Source organism: Echinops telfairi, unplaced genomic scaffold (assembly GCF_000313985.2).
Source record: "Echinops telfairi isolate 266 unplaced genomic scaffold, ASM31398v2 ScPeMD7_1;HRSCAF=3_1, whole genome shotgun sequence".
Taxonomy (NCBI): Eukaryota; Metazoa; Chordata; class Mammalia; order Afrosoricida; family Tenrecidae; genus Echinops; species Echinops telfairi.
Genome location: NW_022103897.1, coordinates 3,312,293 through 3,335,026, shown reverse-complemented (window position 1 = coordinate 3,335,026; position 22,734 = coordinate 3,312,293). Strand labels below are relative to the sequence as shown.

Sequence of the window (22,734 nt, the reverse complement as noted above, 5' to 3'; positions counted from 1 at the left end):
GCTAAATTAATGACACTAGCAATAGCTCACCCTCATGAAGGATCACTGAAGATATGAGTGCTATAGCAAAGTGTGATGAAGAAACCAGATGGTGACTGGCTGTTATTAGAAATAATAGCTCTGACTTCTTAAAGACTTGTCTTAAAACAAGCAACCATCTAAGTGAGGCATAGAGGAAGCACATCAGCCTGTGTGATCCAATGATTGTAAATACTAAAACTCAAATCCAAAGGAGGGAATGGTATCAGAGCTGAAATTCTGAACAAGTGGTTTTCAGAAGGTTATGGATGAGGGTGAAAGCTCAAAATCCATTTCTAGACTCCCCACATGGATTAAGCCTCTGGTGAATACCTTCTGACCATACACCATGGATGTGAATCGCCTTACAACTATGCACAGTGCATTGAAAGTGAATTATTGCACTTAAAGTTAGGTTAAAATTTAACACTTTGTCGTTTGATCTCCATTTTGATCCACTTTAAATTTGTTCTACTTTTTATTATTTTCTGCTTTCTTTTCAAGTGGGGTTTTTCTATTTTATTTCATTATTGTTGTTGGATTTTTTGTTGGCTTTGGTCTTTGTATGTTTTTCTGTATATGAAACCCAGGATAAGTAAATTTATAAAAACAGTAACTGAAGTAATGGTTTCGTAGGGGCATAGCAGGGGACATTGGAGGGAGATTATGCGAGCTAATAACAGTGAATACAAGAAAGAAAAAATGTTTTAAAATAGACTGTGGTGACAATTGCACAACTCTTTTTAATATGACCAATCAATTGAATAATTGCATAATATGAATTATGTGTCAATATAAAACTAAAAAAAAGCCTACATGGAAGAACATGTTCTTGCAAAAAGGAGATTTGAAGTACGTTCTGTCTTTGTGGAGGAGCCTGTTTATAGAGTAATGACTTCTGTTTGGTTTCAGTTTGAACTTTACCAAACATAGAGGTCCTAATCAAGCATATGCTCAGCCTATGAGAGTGCTTAAAACATGAAATGAAACCTGTTGATTACAACACAAAGAGATGCGATACGATAGAGTAGAACTAACCCATATGTTCTCCAAGCTGCAGTTTTAAAGGGAGCAGAGCTGCCAATAAATTTGAACTGAGATCTCTTAGTACCAGATGAGTGGTGCTTAACCATTGTGCCACCAAGACTATTACCAAGATAGTTACCAACCAGTCATGGCTACCTTGAAGAAGGTGTAAGTTGTGGGCTGAAGAAGCACCACTCAGCCATGGCTACTATCTCTGGCAAAACAGAGGCAGGCTCAGATCCCTGGGAAGCCCGAGGAGCAGCTTTCCAATCAGGCAAGCAGGGAGCAGAGTGAATAAACATCAAGCCTAAGAGCAGTGGCCAAGGAAGAACTTTCAACATTTCAAGCAGAAGTAGCGAACGTGTGGCCCACAGGCCATCTAAGGCCATGAAATAATCAACACCAGCTAACGTCACAAGCCTCACCAGAGAGAAGGAGTTTCAGCCATCATATTAGGGATGAGTTCCTTAAATGCTTGACTAGCGTGGGCCTCAAATGACGTTAAAAATATATCCATATGAACCTTGGCAGAAAAAGGGTTCCCCATCCCCGAAAGAGATGAAGAAGCCAAAGCATATTTAGAGATGGCACCATGCTTTCTTTTAGAAGGCACTGGCCTTACTTTGCTGGGTGAAAATTCTTCACTCAGTGCTTAATGCAGACAGTGAATAGCTACAGAATGTCCATTTGGGATTAGACATCAAGGCCATATGATAAAAAACTGTGGAGTCTTCATGGGGAAACTAGCAAAGATATTATGTAAACCAAGTTGAAAGGAATGAGAGGGAGCTAAAAAAATGGACTGCGTGCCATGCTTTGTGCTGCTGAAAAGTAAACTTCCAGGTGTGTGCTGCACCTTAAATATGAAATAAAACCCACCCTGTCCCGAAGATTTTTAGGTACGTGGATTTCTTTTTGTTGTTACCGGTTGGAATAAGGTGCCATCAAGTTGATTTTGACTAATAGTGACCCCATGTGACACAGCAGGATGCCCATAGGGCTGTAATCTACGAAAGAGCCAAAGTCAAGTCTTCCTATTTTGGAGGCCATAGGTGAGTTCCAACCGCTGACCTCTGTGTTTAGAGGGGTCAAGCTGCTGGTCTAGGTTGTTGTTGCTGGGGGCAATTGAATCAGTTCCAACCCACAGTGACCCCGCGCACAACAGAACCACCCAGGTCTGCCCCATCCTCACAAGTGTTCCCATGCTTGAGCCCATTGTTTCAGCCGCTGGGTCAAGAGGAAGGCCCTCAACGAGATCTAGTTTAGGTTTGTAGAGCGCAAACTATGGCACAATGCTTACCCATATTTCCCCACCCGGAAGAGAATGCCTTAATGACATAAGCTTCTCACTAGGAAACAATAGGAACATGAGTCCATGAGATGTACTGGGTGGCCTTGATGAGATAAATTTCAGAAAAGGATTCACCTTCCACACTGGACTCCACCAAGCCCTCTTTCCTATGTGGTCACCCCTTCAAGTTCCTCTGTACCTTTTATCATCATGAAGGTAATTTAAAGAGGACTCTTACCATTCAGTGCACCCCAGCTCAAGACAGCCCCAGGTGTGTCGGAATAGAGCTGTGCTCCACAGGATTTTCCATAGCTAGTGTTTTGGACGTAGAGTGTGGGCTTTTCTTAGGCACCTCTGAGTGGCTTTGAACCTCTGGCTTTTCAGTCAGCAGCTGAATACATGAACCAGATCCCCATCCAAGGACTCTTTTTATCCTGCATGCTATCTCGCCTTACTCCTCTTCACTTCCTCTCCTGACTCCTCTTTATTGCTGATTCACAGGCTCTCTGGCCTCTCAGGAAGAAAGACACTTTAAGAATCTCTACTACAGGACCAAACATATTGAAATGACTTTTTATGACGATATTGAAACAACAGAAAAAGAATGCATGAGGATTGTTTCTCCTGCGGGTTCAATTATTTAGAGAGCCTGTAGCAAACTTTGATTGATAAATCTAACCTTTCCTTCTCTGGCAATAGTTGATCACACTGTGATGAAAACAAGTTAGAGAATGGAAAAATAATATTTGGATTTCAACAAAATAATGAAAATGCAGGGACTGTCTTTGACTTTTGCAAGGTGAGAAAAGATTTCACATTTTGATTGTGTGATGGTAGTTATCCTTTTCAAAAACCAGGCCAGTCTGTACCATGCATTTAAAAATCAAACTTTTCAAATAGACCCATAAAATCCATAAAATGCCTTGATCTCTCCGAGGCTGAATACAAAGTAATATTTAAGAGGGCTGCTCTGTATCTGAAGGTAATAAACATAATCTGTAATCACAGCAATGGATAAAAATATGGAGTTGGCAGCTGTTTGTTGAAATGTTTTCTGCCATTAAATTTCTTGCATAAAATTTTAAATGTTGAAATTTGGCAGCAAGTCTTGCCAGACATCAGGAGCCTCAATTTTGTTAACACCTAAGTGTACTTAGTTTAAACCCTCCTTTGGCAGATCCAATAGTTATCGGGTTTCTTTGATTGCTCTGTTATTATTTCTGTCATTCCTGTTTCTAGAAAAACATAACTACATGAACTTCTAAAATTTACATTATGCAATTTCATATCCCTGTGCCTCAGTTTCTTCCTTGATAGATCTGGCTTTAGACCAAATTCTATGAAATAGAGCTTTTCTGTGATAATAGAAATTATCTGTGTCTGCATATTCTGAGATAGTTTCCACAGGCCAATGAGCATTTGAAATGTATCTCATGCAACTGATGAACTCAATTTTTAGTTTTATTTAGATCATTTAAAAACTTATTTAAACCACTTAAATTTAAATAGCACAAATTGTTAGTGTCTATTACATTTGACAATGAAGATCTCGATGATTTTTAAAGAATATTCTAGGTTCTAAAAAGCTACCATTTATTTATACAACCTAAATAAATCTTGTCCTCTGACAAACAAAAAATAATTCACGTTTCCTTGAAGTTATATTTTAAGATCTTTTTTCAGTTTGGTAACATTATATTACAAAAATGTCTTTTGTTTTATGAAACTTTAATATTATTGGATTTCTTGACCTTAACATTATATTCTTATTATGGAAAAGATTGTGGGTGAACAAGTCAGACCTTTTCAAGAGAACATGAAAATAAATATCTTCCTGCACTTAATTTCATTAGCAGAATGCTCAGAACGTGAAAATTGTAAATGCCTAAAGGAAAAGTCTTGCCATTTTTATCTCATGTTATTTTGTACATGTAGATAGAAAATATTCCTAGTTGTGTCAGGAAAAAGTATTACGAAAAAGCTGCATGTCTAGTTTGAAAGCTGATTTGCCTGGTAGTGGTTTTCATCGCACTTTATGTATGTCACTAATATTTCATTTACTGAATAAACGCAGTTGCCCTGATTGCTGTATACATGTCTATGATTCTAACTAGGTTACATTTTCCTTGAAACTGGAATTGTATTTATTCCCAGCCTCTGAGCAGGTCAAAGGATCCATTTCTAATGCAGACCAAATGTATAAACATGAGTCAAAATTTAAAATAGATTAGTATGGTCAAAATATTTAATTTATGAACCAAAAAGTAACAACAACTTATTTTATTGTTCTTGATTTTGTTTATTTGGAAGAAGTGGTGGGGGGAGGCCAAAACCAAACACCTACAGAAAGATGATGTTCCTAGTCATTGCTACGGTAATTCAAATATACATGCTGAGACTTATTTTAAAATGTATCTTTATCAAAGGCTTTGAGGTAATTCCTGAAAGGTTATAACAAAAACCTCAACAATAATTTGGTTTTACCAACCTGGATCAAAGTAATTCCAAATAATAGTATTCAAAGTAATTTGTATAATGACTTTGCAAAACAGCATTCAAAGTACTTGTACAAAGAAGTAGAGTTTCAGAAATTCACCTCAGACCTGATTACATGGATCACTAGAGAAACAATCAAAGCTACACCTTTACCACTGGAGATAGGATGTGATCAGCAAACTGGACAGCTGTTATCTTCTAAATATAATTACATTTGATATATATAACCCAAAATAGGGATTCTTCATTTACCTGGCATTACTAAGTACTGAGCTTCTGCACATTAAGGGAAATATTTTTAAAGCCTAAATGTTTAAGGAAGACTATTTTAACCATCACTACTAGTCATCATTTTTCTATATTTAATAAATGTGTTCATTAGGTATTTAATGCTTCCTTGGTAAGTTGGGGTCATGAGTTCCGTCAACAGTTGTATTGCTAATGTGGATGAAAATATGACAGGCCCAACAACTGAAAATGCCACAATGTAGCAGGCTCCACTGCAACAAGAGCGAAGGAGAAGCCAAATTGTCGTTTAAAATAACCAGAAAATGCTGAGGTTCAGACGCTGATTCCATGGAGAACAGACTCTCAGTGCCACGGGCTTGCTACTTGTTTCCTTCTTCTTTTCTTTGTCTTCAGCCCCAGTTTATTCTAGAAACAACCCAAGACCGCTTTTGAGTAAAACTGTGTGGCTTGTTTACTCTCATAAGTAAACATTTCAATGTGGGTGCACTGGGTTGTTAACCACAAGTTCAGCAGTTCAAAACCATGAGCTGCTCCACAGGAGATAGATAAAACCATCTGTTCCCATAGAGATTTCTAGTCTCTGAAACCCTATATAGATAGGATCACTATGAATCTAAAACATCTCAATGGCTGTGGATTTTTTAAAAACAGTATTGAGATCTAATAGACGTCATCATATTTATTGTGATAGTTACACAATCTCTTGTCGACTTGAGGGTATTATGAGGGAATGGGATGGAGTCTAGCCTGTCAATCAGGTTACAACTTGCTGACCTCATTTGGAGGCATGACCGAGATAAAGAGGTCAGTGGAGGCTGGGCCCACTCTCTCTGCCTTCCCTTTCCTGCTGAGGAGACACACACTCTCTCTGCTTCACATTCTGTGGACAAGCCACATGGAGCTATGTGAATGGAAGCCAGAGCCCTGGATCTGGAGGAGCCACATGGAGACTCATGCCAGCACTGTGATGCTTCCACTGCCACTGGATCCACAAGATTTTCCACCCAATGACCTGTGATCTTCCTGCATTTGACATCATTGGATGTGTTGCATGAGTCTGAAGAGGAATTTATAGACTGGTAATGGACATAGGGGTTAATATCAGACTTATGGACTTTATCTGGACTGGGCTGGGATGTTTTCTTAATATACAATTACTCTTTGATATAAAGTTCTCTCTTACACACATGAGAGTCCCTGGATGTTTCTCTAGTCAACCCAGACTAACACATTTACTTTCAACGTCTTTCCTCAACCTGGACCTCCTCACTTAAGACCCCAGTTGCTTTATCTATAAAGTGACACATTTGTCCTTAATTCTATAGCCTTCATTCTAAAACTCTAAGATACAGTGGCTCCTGAAATGCATTGGATTTTGTTTTGTTTTTCACTTTAGAGAGAATTAAAACAAAACCATAATTACTTTCAAAAGGTTGTAATTTTCATTAACAAAATGAGAAATGCTTTTATATAGTTAGATTTTGCATAGGTGGACATAGTATGACAATGACTTAGTATGTTTTAACGGTCTAATGATCTAGTCTCATGAATGATGAGGGGAAGGGTGAAGAGTGTTAATAAAATACTAAATGATCTCTAAAAGTTAATTTAGCCCAAGTATAGCTGATTAGTGAATATTTGAATAAGCCACAAATTCAAGTTGTCCTGTATGAGGTGGACCCAGGAGATGACTCCCATGTTTGGTAACTCTACATTCTGCCATTTATTTTGAATGAATTACTGTGGTTGCGGGAAGAAATATTGTCAATTAGTCCCAATTGATGCTTAGCTATCAAGGCCTTCTGAAATAATCACATTAGTTTGCTCAATTTTGGTTTAATATAATCCAAAGAGGAGGACAAACACACAAGAATTTATAGAGTCTTGGTTCTCTACGGTAAAACAGGCAATAAATTACAATTTATTTAGCCATTAAATTAACAAGCCATAGAAACTACACCATTAGCAAGGTATACACTGATAAACAGCAGGCAATGATCATGATATAAAACAAAATAGGCTCTGTGTCGGAGTAGCTGCCAATAAAACAATAATTAAATGCATTCAGTTGTGTTTTTGGCAGGTAAGCTCTTTGAGGGCAATTGCTATGAATTCTCCATGCCTGTCAGGATATTATAGGCCAGTGAAGAAGGCCTTTATCCAAAACCATAAAGACGAGCAGATTATAGGACACCAATAGAGACCTCTCCTGAGTATAACAATTGGATGAGTTGTACCCTGGACAACTCAATCTCAACAGATCTTTAGGACTGGTTCCAATCTAACGATCATCTCAAAAAAATTCAGGACAAATGTAGTGGGTTAAAAGAAATTTAAAAACGTTTTTTTCAATGGCATGAAAAAATTAAACGACACTTCCAAGTAGCCCTGGTGGTGTAGTGATGACCTGTCGATCTGCAATCCAATAGGCAGTAGTTTGAAACCACTTTGTCCTTGGGCTTCCCAACACCTCTGAAGGGTTCGTCTTGGAAACTTGCAGGAGCAGGTCTTCCCTGTCCTACAGGGTTGCCGTGGGTTGGCATCGACTCAATGGAAGTGAGTTTGAGTTTCAGATGACATGATGGAACTAAAACTGTGCTGAGATTATTCTACACTACTGATACTAGAAGAAGCCACACACAAGTAAATGAAAACATTGGCTAAGCTCAGAAAGTTACTTAGAACAAAACAAAACAAACACCTCATAGCATGTACCAACAGCTAAAAGAAATCACTAGATTTTCATCCAATAAGAGAATTTTTTTTTCTCAAGGATATCTGGGCACTATAAAAGGGCATGTTAGCTGATTCAACTTTCACAGTTGAATTGGCCCTCAAGAGAATTACTATTTTTTTTTTGGTTGCAACCCTTCAAATATTCCAGACATGTTACCCAAAAAGTGAAAAATAAAATAGTATCAGAATAGCTGTCTGCTATCAAGGTTTTATAGGAAAAATACCCTTTTGGATATAAACAGAATGATGCTAAACAAGTCAATTTGCAGAGAAACATAAAATAAAAAACACTTCAATTATACTGACAACAGTATTCCTTGCTTCAATTCTGTGCTTCCTAGAAAAGTTTAAAATGGTCATATTGAGTAAAGAGCAATTAGCAATGCCAGAAGCTATAGCTATGAATTGCTCTAGAATCACACATGCTAAGATCCTGCTTTAAAATAATTCAATTGTATCTCCATTGGAAGTTGGAAAATATTTTGAACATGTACAAACAGATTTGCCATATTGTTTCTCTGTCAATCTTTCTTCCCCAAAGGGATATAGGATAAGCATGGAAAGGAGTAGGAATAAGAAACACATGAAAATGAAAATATTACCTTATTGCATTTTAATTACCCCAAAACCAAAAAAAATCAAACTCATTGCCATTGAGAGGATTCTGGTGCATAGTGGCCCAAAAGGACAGATTAGAACTGTCTCTGTGGGTTTTTAAGACTAAAAATCTGTATGAGACTAGAAAGCCTCATCTTTCTACTGGTGGTTTTGAACTGCTGAACTTGCAGTTGACAGCCCAACTTCTAACCCACTCCCCAACTAGGACTCCATATTGTACTATAGTAATGACCAAACCCACTGCCATGAAGTCAATTTCAACTCATAGCAACCCTAAATAGAGCTTCTAAAACTATAAATCTTTCTAGGGTCATGCAGCTTCAACCTTTCTCCAAAGAACAGCTGGAGGACTTGGGCTGCCAACCTTGTGCTTAGCAGCCTAACCTCCATCTTCACCAAACTCTTTACCGTGATGTTGCAACATGGTTATAATTAATATAAGATCTTTGTAAACAACAGCTATTGCCCGAATAAGTGAAATATAATCAAAAGATCAGGATATTCATTTTGTTTTGATTATTTTGTTTTTCATTGATGAAGTGGGCACTAGGAAGTGATCCATGTGTATTTTTAAATGGCTAAATAAATAATATATTATAGAACTTTACTGGCATACTTGGTTATACATCGGGCAAGGACAGCGGTTTCAACTCACCAGTTTCTCCAAGGGGAAAAGACGAAATGTTCTGCTCCTGTGAAGATTGACAGCCTCGGAAATCCTAGGGAAGAGCTCCACTCTGTCTGACAGGGTCACTGTGCGTTGGAATCAACTTTAGAGCAGTGGGTTTTGGTTCTGTGGCCAATATGCATTTCCAACAGCTGGCAATGTGCTGTGCTTTCTGCAATAGTGTGTCGGAGGGAATCTTTAAAGTATATTTTTAATCAAGGATTATTATAATATATGCTTTCCTTGAAGTGATGCTGTAAATCATCATGTATTATTTTTCCTAGCTCTTTGTTTGCTTCTAATAGAAAAGCTATTACTCTCAGTTGATGGCAATACAAATCACACGGCTATGGTTCGTCACAATCTATATTTGTGCATGACACGAGTTAATGATTTCTTCATCTCTCATCTCTCTTCCCCTTCAGTCAGCTTTTTCACCAATGACCTTCTCACTCTTCTACTTCTGTATTCTTCTTCTTTCTTCTTCTTCACTTACTCGGGAACATAGAGAATAACTAGGATCCTGCTGTTTAGTAATACTTCCAGATATTTATTGTATTGTGATTGTCCTGAGGGATAACCAAACAAGCACCCTCTGGCAGTTTATGACAAACATTAACCACTGCATAAACTTTCACTGAAAATTCAATGAATTTTATTTTTTAAAGAGTAAACTCAAATATATATAATATATATATATTAACCAAGGCACAGTATGTGAAAAATACGATGTCTTAAGATGATCTGAGTGCAGCAACAAAGATTCAGAAATTTAGGACAATTGGGAGGAAAAGCATCCTCTTTCTGGCAGATCCAGTGCCATCCAATACTCTTTACCTGGCAGATAATAAAGAAACAATAGATGGATGCCTTTTGTAGAGAGAAAAACTTGACATCAAGAAAGCTTGAGCTTCATGAATTTTTTCTTGAATTTGCTTGTTCATTGCTTATTTTATCCACAATGAGGTAATTCTCAACAGAACTGGCGTAAGCAATTAAAGAGATACTACTCAATATTCCTTCTGCTCGTTGACTTTATGTTGGTGCATTACAGTATGTGAAACCTCAGAAATATGCATATTTTTCTAACTTATTTCACAGATTCATGTGTTTTTGCCTGAGGAAGAATGTCACCAAAAGAAGATATAAAAAGTAGAATCTTAAGAAGCTTTATCTATTTGTTGTAATTGTTCAGTGCCACCAAGGTAGCTCCAGCTCTTAGTGACCCAGTATACAATCGAATGAAACTCTCTCCAGTCCTATAATCTATTTGAGGCCTGGAAATTGTCACACACACGCACACAAACACACAAAAAAACAAAAGTACAACTTTATATTCTGTTTGCTTCTATTTTTTTAACCTCTGTTTTATCTGGTAAGTTGAAATTTTCTACAGTGATCTTTTTTTAAAATTTTATAATCACATAATTCATGTTTTAAGAGCAAGCAATACAGTCTTCTGCTATCTAACTATAATTTTTCAAATGGTCATCTCTTTGTCCCCATAAAATGTCATCTATCAGTAAATTAAAAAAGACTTTAAACATAACAGTAATTTATTGTTACAGAATTACACTGGGTTATCTCTACCCAAAGCAAAAAAGAAAAAAAATCATAAAACAGTAGTATGTAACAGCAACTATTCCAGGGTTCTAAAATTTTTACCTGCCCACACTCAAAAAAAGCCTATAAATTTGTATAAAAATATGCTTATAAAACATATTAATTAACCACCATATAATCTAGAGTACTTAGTATGCTGAGTGGAATGTCATGAGACCCTCCTGTCCTGATGGCTGTCTGTCCAACTCAATAACAACCTCATGTACGACAGAATAAAAGATTAACCTCTCCTATGCCATTCTCATGATCACCAGCCAATTGTAGCCGATCATTGTAGCTATTCTACCAACATGTTTCACCCATGGTCACCTTCATGATACCTTCAGCAATTGCTCCTTGGTAATATGTCTAAAGCAAGTGACTTAGATAATATTTGGCTGAAATTATTGATTGGTTGGCTAAATCTCAAAAGGTGATTCTAGGCTTTTCTTCAGTTTGTCTTAGTCTGGAAGCACCACTGAAATCTAACCACCATTGTCAGCCCTAATGGTATTTAAATACCTGGTGGCATAGCTTCCAGCATCACAGCAACACTCAAGCCAGCACGGTCTGATGACAAACTGACAGGAGGTGGCTTCTGTCCTTAGGTAACTAAAATTATAACAAAATAATAGTTTCACTTTGGAGAACCACACCATTGCTCAAACCAACCATTCTACTGTTATCTAAGACAAAACAGGACATAAATCTTAATATCATGAAAAAAAATTAGTATTACTGTTTAGATTCTATTGCTCTGGAATCTTTTGTTTAAAGACAACAGCTTCCATCGTGAAGAGACTGTATGAGGACAGTCTCCTGCCGGCCTCCAGATTTCAGACTGAGTCCGTAAATGTAGTATTGTATCAGAAGATTCTTTTTTAAATAGACCTTTTTAAATTAAAGAAATAAATGCTTACAATTAGTTTGATTCCAAGATCTCGAAGTCATTTTGATTATGCCTGCATGATCTGTAGGCAATTATTGGACTCACTATCCAACTGTTTGAGTAAGACATCATCTCTCAGACTGTGGACACACTGTCAGGGGAGACCAGACCCTGGAGAATGACGTCATGTTTCGTAAAGTGGAGGGGCAGAGAAAATGAGGAAGGCCCTCAGATATGACTTGACACAGTGGTTGCCACAGTGGGTTCAGGCATCAGGAACAATTGTGAGGATGGCCCATAACCGGGCAGTGTTTCATTCTGTTGTGCAGAGGGTTGCTATAGGTCGGAATTGAACTCGATGGCACCTAACAACAGTGAGGTTTGGGGTAAATTTGGCCAGTGAAAGATTATGTTTGTAAGCAAGCTTCAAAAAGTTCATGGAAAATGAAATTAAAAGATAATCGAGGTTCTGTGTGAATTTTTTGTAGCTCCTTCTATATACTGCTAAGTTTTAAGTTATTTGTTATGCAGTAATAGATCATTGGAACATTATTTCTATACACTGTCCGCTGAAGATGTACTATTTCTGTGGCTTAGTCGGTTATGCATTGGGTTACTAATTGTGAGGTCAACAGTTCAAAACCACCTGTACCTCCACAGGAGAACGATCAGGCTTTCCCTTCCCTTAAAGATTTAGGGTCTCAGAAATCCACAAAGGCATTCTACACTGTCCTATCGGATGTCCATGAGTTGGAAACAACCCAGTGGCATTGAGTCCAAACTGACGGCCAAAAAAAGTCGATTCCACCCCACGGTCCCCTTATGTGTATCTGAGTATCTGTGTGCTTCACACGTTTTCAGTCGCTGGCTTGTTAAGATGTAGATCACCAAGCCTACTTTGTGGGGTGTCTCTGAGTGGACTCTAAACTCCATCTTTTAGCAGCCAACTACATGATCCATTTGTACCACCCAGGGACTCCATCTGTATCCTGGAGACGCACAATTTCACTCTTGCCGGACACACTCTGTACTCTTGAACTAAGGAGACCTTGATTAAAGTCACTTGCTCTAATCCTATTATTTTAAAATACGGCTGCTCCTGCTTTGAAAGGTTTCTCCTGGACCAATGCGCTGGCAAAACCGCACTGAAGCAGAAGCAGGTAAATTTCAGAATGACAGCTCTAAAAATATCCTCTCTCCTTTTGTTCTCCTTCCACGCCTTTGCTCTGAACACCTATGCCCTGACTCATTGCCTTTACCCTTCCGTGATTACTGCTACAAAAGGTGTGAAGAGCAGGGAGTATTTACAGGTTCATTTGCTCCTCAGTCCTTGGTGGAAAAGGATTGCTACTGATCTAATTCCATACACACATGGTTGAGGCAAAAATAATTACATTTTGTCATATGTATTATGCTCAGTTTCATATTTCTTCATGTTTCCTTTTTCTGGGTCTAGACAGAAAGAATCTTTTTAAAGCAATATCAACCCCCACCCCACCTCCCACACACCTCTGTCCTTCTAAGTTTCATGTTTGTTCCTCTGCTCTCATTTACAACGCCGATGAAGAGAGACATCACGAAAAATATAAGGAATGTCTTTGTGCTTTTCCTGTGCCAGCCAATTATTCTAATTTGTTCTGTCTCTAAAGAACAGAATGAGAAATTACAAAGCTTGATTATGTGATCCATTCCAAGGGAAGTATCTGAAGGTAGTCAATTCACTAATGAACCTCACTATGTATTAAGATTTCACGATAACAATCATCAAGGTTTTCTTCCCTTAAATTGGAATTTTTCACCAGATGCATATCTTTCCGTTTGGCATCTGTATTCTTTAAGTTCAGAACCGAATGAGACAAAGAGAAAAGGGTAAAGGGAAAAAAAGGAAAAGGAAACAGAACAACACTTTCAATTAACCATCCAATAATATAGCTTTCTTTCTTCCCCATGAAATTTAATGTACTTTATGGGCACAATTTAGCACAAGCCCCTAAGATCAGAAAAAATCTGGAACTTGTGTACTAATTGCAGTTGTTCCAGGAACCATTAGTATGAACTGAGTGAACCTAGTCATCCTCACTGTTTCCAATTTTAAAAGCCAATGTCATGCTTTTGGTAGAATGAAATATTGTATTTGAAAAGTTGCAGAACTCTTTGGGGAATAATGCGAAGTGAAATAATACAAAACAAAAATCATGCTTCCTAAACAAAAGTGAATAATTCAAGCAGCCAGTGGAGCCTTAATGAAAGCCCCCCTTGAATCAAATTATGTGAAATAAGTACTTTTTAAAAATCCATTTTGTAGTACATTTATTGGGATGAAAAATGCAGAGGTTCAGACTTAAAAACCCAAAACTCTTGAGCCAATCTAAACTCATCACAACCTTATAGGACAAAGTAGAACTGCCTCAGAGAGTTTCCAAGATTGTAAATCCTTTCAGAAACTGACTCCAGCATCTTTCTCCCAGGGTGTAAACAGCTGGTGACTAGCATCTGAGCACTTAGACACTACCCCTCCAGGGCTCCTATTTGAATGATCACTAATTGTTTGAGAATGGAAGCCATTAAGTTTACATTCCAACTTTGATGCTAATCCAGGTTTATGGAGAATTTAGAGAAATATCCCATACTCTGTAGCCACTTGGATGCAAGTACTTATATGAGCACAGGAAAACAAATCTACAAAATAACTTCCCCATTGGCATAGAATAAAATCCAAAAGTTTTCATTGGTTGATTGTCAGAAAAGATCACCAGCAATTATGAGATTTTTGGCCTAACAAGGGATAATGCATTGATATTCTCCCATAATATAGAAGAATCATTCTCCTCATGTTCAGAAATTCAGAGGGCAGCCTAAAATAGGGGTCCATTTTTATTTTTCTGCAGTCTTTCAGCTAGTGAATATACTAGGCTTTGTGGTAAATACGTCTCTATGGAAACTGCTCAACTCAAAAAAGCAGAGAATGTTGTTATTAGGTACCATCAGGCTGGTTCTGACTCAATATTGCTATTGTTGGGCATCATGGAGTCAGTTTCAACCCACTGGATCACATGCACAACAGAACAAAACACTGCCCGGTCCTCACACTTGTTCCTGTCAATCCCTCCCCTTGACAGCCATCTTTTTCATTGCCCCTCCACCTTACCAAGTCTTTCTCCAGGGACTGGTCTATCCTGACAGCATGTCCAAAGAAGACCAAGTCTCACCATCCTTGCTTCTAAGGAGCAATCTGGCCATACTCCTCCAAGACAGACCAGTTTGTCATTTTATCTTCTTGTTTGTCACTTTGTCTTCCCTCTTTTTGATGCCCTTCTACACTACAAAACCTGATGTCCTTCTCCACATCAGTTTGCTTTTTAGAAGCATGATGTCTGTCTTGACAACATGTCCATAGTATAAAACAAAGTCTTGCCAACCTTGCTTCTGAAGAGCACTCTGGACATACTTCTCCCAACACAGATCAGTTGGTCCTTTTAGCAGTCCATGATACTTTCAATATTCTTCCCAGCACCACAATTCAAATGCACTGATTCTTCTTTCACCTTTTTCATTGTCCAACTTTTACATGCATACGAGGCAATGGAAAACACAAGGTTGGTTGAGGTACGCCTTAGTCCCCAAAGTGATATCCTTGTTGCTCTGTCCTCTAAAGAGGTGTTGTGCAGCAGATTTGCTCAAGGCAATGTGTCTTTTGATCCCTTAACAGTTATTTCCCTGGGCATTGATTATGGATGCAAGCAAGACAGAAATCCTTGACAACTTCAACCTTTTCTACATTTATCATGATGTTACCTACTAGTCAAGTTGTGAGGATTTTGGTCTTCTTTACATTGAATTATAAACCATCCTGAGGTTCCAATCCTTGCTCTTTATCAGCAGGTGCTTCAAGTCCTCTCCCTTTCAGCAAGCAAGATTGAGTCATCTGAATACTGCAGGTTGTTCCTCCAGTCCTGATGTCAAATTCTTCTTCATATAATCCTGCTTCTCTGATAATTGCTCACCCTATCTTGAATAAGTATGGGGAGATGATACATCCCTCTCACACACTGTTCTTAATTTTAAACTATGCAGTATGTTCTTGTTCTATTTGGACAACTTTTATCTATGAACAAGTTCTACATGACCACAATGAAGTGTATTCCCATTCTTCTCAAGGTTATCCATTGTTTGTTATGATCCACAAAGTCAAATGCCTTGGTGTGAAAGGTTTTCTCTGCCAACATGGCTCCCACAGGAACATGTGGGTAGAGTTTTGCCTGTCAATCAGGTCAAAGTTTGATTGGAGGGTGACTGAGGCCAGTCTCTTTCCCTCCCTGGAGACCGGCCACACACTCTCTTTCTCTGTGTTTCACCTTCCTATGGATAATGAGCCACTTGGAGCCACTGATGGCATCCAGAGCCCTGGAGATGCATCCACCAGCCTGGAATCTTCCTACATTCTGCATCGTTGCATGTGACTGCATGAGTCTGAACAGGGATTTATGGACTAAGATCGGACTTATGGGATAATGTCAGACTTCTGGATGTGATCTGGACTGGGCTGGGATTTTTTCATTTAGGCAGTTACTCTTTGCTTTAAATCTCATTCTTATGCATACATGAGTGTCCCTGGATTTGTTTCTCTAGGCAACCAAATCGAACACACATGGCATAATCAATAAAACACAAATAAACATCTTTCTAGTATTCTCTGCTTTCAGCCAAGATCCATGTGACATCAGCATTGATTTGCCTTTTTTTACCTCCTCTTCTGAATACAGCCTGAACCTCTGGCAGCTCTCTGTACTGCTGCAACTGTTGTTGGATGATCTTCAACAAAATTTCCCTTGCATGTGATATCCGTGATATAGTTCTCTAATTTGAGCATTCTGTTTGGTTCACCTTTCTCTGGAATGGGTACAAGCAGCGATCTCTTCTAGTCAATTGGCCAAGTAGCTGGCCAATTTTCATAGCACAGATAAGTCAGTGCTTCCAGAGCTTCATCAGATTTTTGAAACATTTCAGTTAGTGTTCCATCAATTCCTGGAGCCTTGTTTTAGGCTGATGCATTCAGTGCAGTTTCAACTTTGTCCTACGGCACCATTAGCTATTGCTCATACACTACCTCCTGAAATGGTGGAATGTTGACTAGTTCTTTTTTATTTCTTTTGCTATCTTTCTTTTTAAAATCATTTTATTGGGGGCTCGTACAGTTCTTATCACAATCCATACATACATCGTGTCAAGCACAGTTGCACATATGCTGCCATCATCATTTTCATAACATTTTCTTTCTACTTGAGCTCTTGGTATCAGCTCATTTTCCACCCTCCTTCACCCTCCCTCCCTCATGAACCCTTGATAATTTATAAAAAATATGTTCCATGTCTTACACCGACCACTGTTTCACTTCACCCATTTTTTCTGTTGTCCTTCCCCCTTCCCAGGAGGAGGTTTTTTGATCATTGTAATCAGTTTCCCCATTTCTCCCCTAACTTTCCCCTTACCCTCCTGGTATCACCACTCTCATTATTGGTCCTGAGGGGTTTATCTGTCCTGGATTCCCTGAGTTTCAAGCACTTAATCTGTACGGGTGTACATGCTCTGGTTTAGCTGGATTTGTAAGGTAGAATTGGGGTCATGAGAGTAGGAGGAGAGGAAGCATTAAAGAACTAGAAGAAAGCTGTATGTTTCATCAGTGCTATACTGCACTCTGACCGGCTCATCTCTTCCGTGTGTCCCTTTTGCAAGGGGATGTTCAATTGTCTAGAGGTAAGCTTTGGGTCTTCACTCTGCACTCCCCCTCATTCACATTGAAATGATTTTTTGTTCTGGGTGACTAGTTCTTTTTGGTACAGTGACTCTGTGTATTCTTTCCATCTTCTTTTGATGCTTCCTGTATTATTCAATATTTTGCCCATGAATCTTGCAACTCAGGGCTTGAAATTTTTCTTGAGTTCTATCAGTTTCAGATATGCTGACCATGTTTTTTTCCTTTGGGTTTTCTAAATCTAGGTCGTTACACCTTTCATTACAATATTTACCTTTGTCTTCTCGAGCTGCCCTTTGAAATTTGCTGTTCTGCAATTTGACTTCATCTTCCAATTTGCTTTGGCTATTCTACAATTAAGAGCAATAGTTTCTTCTGAAATCTACTTTGTTCTTTTCTTTATTTCTTGTCCTTTCTTTTGCTTTCTTCATGAATGATGTGTTTCATGTCCTCCCACAGTTTATCACACCTTCTTCATAAGTGTTTAATGTGTCAAATCTGCCCTTGAAACGTTCTGGAAATTTTAGGTGGAACTCAAGGTCATATTTTGGCTCTTGTGGATTTGTTTCATTTTCTTCAGCTTCATCCTTAACTTAGGTATGAACAATTGATGGTCTGTTCCACGATTAGACCCTGGTCAGGTTTCAGCTGCTCTTATGAACATATTAGCTGACTCAGTAGAGACCCCAGGTAAAGCAGAATGAAAGATTGCTCAGTCTTGCACTATTCTCACAACCATAGCTATGTTTGAGCCCATTACTATAGCCATGGTACGGAATTACTCCAGGAAGGGTCTTCCTTTTTTATGATAATTCTCTACCAAGCATGAATGTCCTTCTCTAGGGATAGGTCTCAATCCTCTATCCTCAACCTCACCCCAATGCCATCAATTCCATTCCAACTCAAAGCAACCTTATAAGACAGCCCCTATGTGTGCTCCAAGACTGTAAATCTTTGAGGGAGTAGAAAGTCTCATCTTTTTTTTTTTTTTTTAACCCACAGAGCCACTGGAAACCCATGCTTTGGGCTGCTAACTACAAGGTCAACAGTTTGAAACCAGGGTAAAAATATAAGAGGACAACTGCTTGGTAAAGTGGAGGGGCAGCTAAAAAGAGGGAGCCCCTCAATGAGATGTATTGACACAGTGGCTATAACTATGGGTTCAGGAATAGGAACTAATTGTGAGGATGGTACCAGACCGGGTAATGTTTTGTCCTGTGTTGTACAGGGTTGCCACCAACATGATGGCAGGTAACAAGCACATTTCTCGGTAATATTCAGGGGCAGTTCTACCCTGTCCTGTAGAAACACTATCAGTCGAAATTGGTTTCATGGCACTGATGGGGTTTTCCTCCTACCGTGCCTAAACTCCATAAGACTTTCTCAGAATCCTTATTTCTAAGGAGTATTCTTTCTGTACTTCTTCCTGAACAGATTTGTTTGTTAAAAAAAAAAGCTCATGATGATTTCAATATCCTTTGTCAAAACCATAATTCAAAGGCATGAATTCTTTCCCACTCTTTCTTAGTCATCCCAGACTTTGTAGCAATTGGAGGTGGATCAGGCACACTTTAGTCCTCAAAATGACATCCTTAATTTTAAACAGGTGTTTTGCTGCAGATTTACCTAAGTGAAATTAAATCCTTGACAACTTCAATCTTTTCTCCATTTATCAGGCTGCCCAATTGTGAGGTATTTTGTTTCCTTCATATTTGATGTGTAATCCAACCTTAAAATCCTCTTTCCTTTCACCAAGTGAGCAAAAAAACAATACAAAAAGCAGTTATACAGCTTGCATAAGTAAACTTTCTTTCCAACAATCTACCAGGTAGAGATAGTCATTGGCAATAATTTGCTGCAATGGTACTAGATCAATGTTTATGAAAGACTGCGGATGACTGAATCAAGAGACAAATTCTAGTTGCCTCTGTAGCACTTCCTGACTTGGTGTATTTGGCTCATTGTTTACTTTCTAGACCTCTGTTCCTCATCTTTCAATGAAGTATTTGAATTATTTAGACTCTTCCCCTTTCCAGAGGGGAAATGCCCATTTACTCTGATTACACCTGAAAATTTTAAATTTTATTTTATTCTCTGTCCCACCCAAAGGAAAATGTTGACCCCACATCCGCATTGTTATTGGTGTCAGCTGCTGTTGTTAAGTGTTGCTGAGTCTTTTCCATCCCTAGTGACCTTATATACATGACCTGGTCTGCGCTATTCCCTTGATGGTTTTCGCTTGAGTCCATTCTTGAAGCCTCTATGTCAATACATCTTGCTGGGGCCTTTCTCTGTTTCCCTGACGCTGTACTACTCATGATGTCCTTTCTCAGGGACAAGAGCACCACTTCTTCCCGTACTGAATCTCAAATGTGTCCAAAATGCGTGTGACAAAGTCTCACCATCCTTGTTTCTAAGGAGTACAACACTTCATTGTACTTCTTCCAAAACACATTTGTTTATTTAGCTTTCCATTATTCTTTCAATATTCTTTGCCAACATCATCATTTAAATGTTTCAATTCATCTCTTGTTTTCCTTATTTATTGTCTCACTTTCACATGCATATGGGATGTTTAAAATAACCATAATTGGCGCTATGCATAGTTTTGTACTCTAAGTGACATATTTGCTCTTTAACAATTTAAAGTGGTCTGTTGGAACACATTTGCCTGGTGCAATATATTATTTGAACTCTTTATTTTTAAAATTTATTTATTTTTAATAATTTGGGAACTCTTACAAATATCATAACTTTCCATGGTTCAATCACATTAAGCAGTATTACACAATTGCTACCACACTCAGTTTCAAAACACTTTCTTTCTTCTTGAACTCCTTGATATCACCTCATATTTATCTCCTCCCTCCCCCATCCTCCCTCTCAGGAACGCTTATTTTATTTTATTTGCCACATCTTGCACCATTTATTATATCCATTTATGTACAATTCTGTTCTTCGCTCCCCTCGAGTGAGGTTATACAGTCATCAGTGCTATCAGCTGTTCCCCATTGTCCCCACTTCCCCCTCCCTTCCTTTTCCCTCAGGGAACCGTTCATCCTATGACTGTTTCTGAAGGGTTATTTATCTGGGATTTCATGTATTGAACAATCTTAATTCTAAAAAGGATCATACGCAAGTCTAACATGATTAATGATGTAAAACAAATAAAAACCATAATTGTAAGGGGAGGAAATAGGGGATAGTTATATGCTTCATCAGTGCTATATTGGGCCATGGATTTATCATTCCTTCCATGTGTAACCTTCTGAGAGGAACTGTCCAATTAATTTGCAGGTGGGTTTTGGGTCTCCACTACATCCCCATCCCTTCACATCAATTTGGTTGCTTGATTTTGAACTTTTACCATCGATGCCTTATGATCACAAAGACTGTGAGATTCTTCCATGTGGGCTTTCTTGCTTCCCTGCTAGATGGCTGCTTGTTTTCTTACAAGCCTTTAAGACTCCAGAAACGATATATTTAATAGCAAGGCACCATCAGCTTTCTTCACCACATTTGCTTCTGCACCCATTGTAGCTTTTCTGGTTGTATCTGATTGATAGAATTGTATCTGAGAGGAATTAATGAAAGGTGAATGATGGATGAACATGATAGTGGGACAGGAGCAAAGGAAAAAAAAGAGAAAAGAAGAAGAAAGAAAAACAATTATTATTGTTATTTTATACTCTTGATATTGTCCAATAATATCTGTCTTCTATTAGGTTGCCTTTCTTTGGAATAGAAATAAATATGGATCTCTTTCAATCAGTTGGCCAGGTAACTGTCTTCCAAATTTCTTACCATAAACTAATGAGCATTTCCAGCACCGTATCAGTTTGTTAAACTTTTTAAATTTATATCCCATAATTTCCTAGAGCCTTCTTTTCCACTATTGCATCAAGTATTCAATATCATTAGTTCTTGATAATATGCTACTTGTTGAAATGTTTGAATGTTGACCAACTATTTTACTACAGTGACTTTGTATTACTTATATTCTCTTTCAAGGCTTCTTGCATTGTTCAAAATTTGGCCCATGGACTCTTTCAATATTGTGAACCACAGCACTTGAGATATGCTGAGATTGCTTTTCCCTTTTGGTTTTCTAATCCCAGGGCTATATACATGTCATGATAACATTTTATACTTGCTTCTCCAGATGCATTTTGAAATTTTCTGTTTAGCTTTTCATATTTTCTTCTACTTGCTGTAGTTACTCCACACCCATAGAGAAAGTGTTAGCATCTCTTTGAACATTCCTCTTTTTTCTTTCGTTCCTGGCTTTTCAATGACCCTTTGGTTTCTTCATGTATGATATTTTTTAAAGTCATCATACAACTCATCTAGCTTCCAGTCTTTAGTGTTCAATATCTCAAATATGTTCTTAAATGGTCTCTAACTTCAAGTTGGGTATATTGAAGGTAGTATTTTGACTCTCTTGACCTTGTATTCCTGCTGGCAAGGTCCACAGTATAATCACCATTTACGTTGTTGAGAAAATGTATTTGCAATGAAGAAGTCATTGCACTTGCAAAATGTGATCTCCAGCTTCATGTTTATCCCCACAGTAACATTTTTCAACTATTTGCCCTTTTTATTTGTTTCCAACTTTCACATTCCAATCACCAGTAATAATCAATTCATCTTGACTGCATGATTGATCAATTTCAGACTAAAGAAATTGGTAAAATCCATAAATTTTTTCATCGTTGACTTAAGTGGTTGTTATATCCACTTGAATAATAGATATATTAACTAGTCTTATTTGTGTGCATATGGTTACTATCCTATCAAAAGGAGCATTGTACTTCAAGATAGAGTCGAAATATTCTTTTTGAAGATGAATATAATATCATTCCTCTTGAATTTGTCATTGTTGACAAGATGCTTAGTTTTTGTGTCAGGATCCTTAGTGATCTGGCATTTGAATCCTTTCTTATAACGTACACCAACACAACGTAATCAACCTCCTGATGAAATCTGCTGTGAGCCCAATGATTACTCATATGTACCTCATCAGGGATGTGATTCTTGCTTTATATTTAAATAGACTCTGTGGGAGAGTTTTACTCCTTACATTACTGGATCCCACATCTGTGGCATCAGTCTCTAGTTCTTGAGCTAACCGTCTGCCATATTGCCTGCTAACCTTGGGTGCTATAGTGCCTATCATCTTGCCTACCAACCCTAAGAGTCATCAGAACCTACTGACTTTGGATTTATTAGGCTCTGCAAGCCACAGACTTGATCTATTGATCTACCAGCCTGTGGTTTTCCTGCTTCATTGCCCTGCTTCCTGGTCTGTTGACCTTAGAACAGTAGTTCTCAACCTGTGGGTCGTGACCCCTTTGGGGGTTGAATGACCCTTTCACAAGGGTAGCCTAAGA

The 22,734-nt window shown here is 38.2% G+C and overlaps 1 pseudogene; it reads right to left on the bottom strand.

Moving 5' to 3' along the window:
* LOC101643348 overlaps positions 1–22,520 on the bottom strand; it is a 50,270-nt pseudogene extending 27,750 nt beyond the window's left edge.
* Positions 22,521–22,734: the final 214 nt, after the last annotated feature.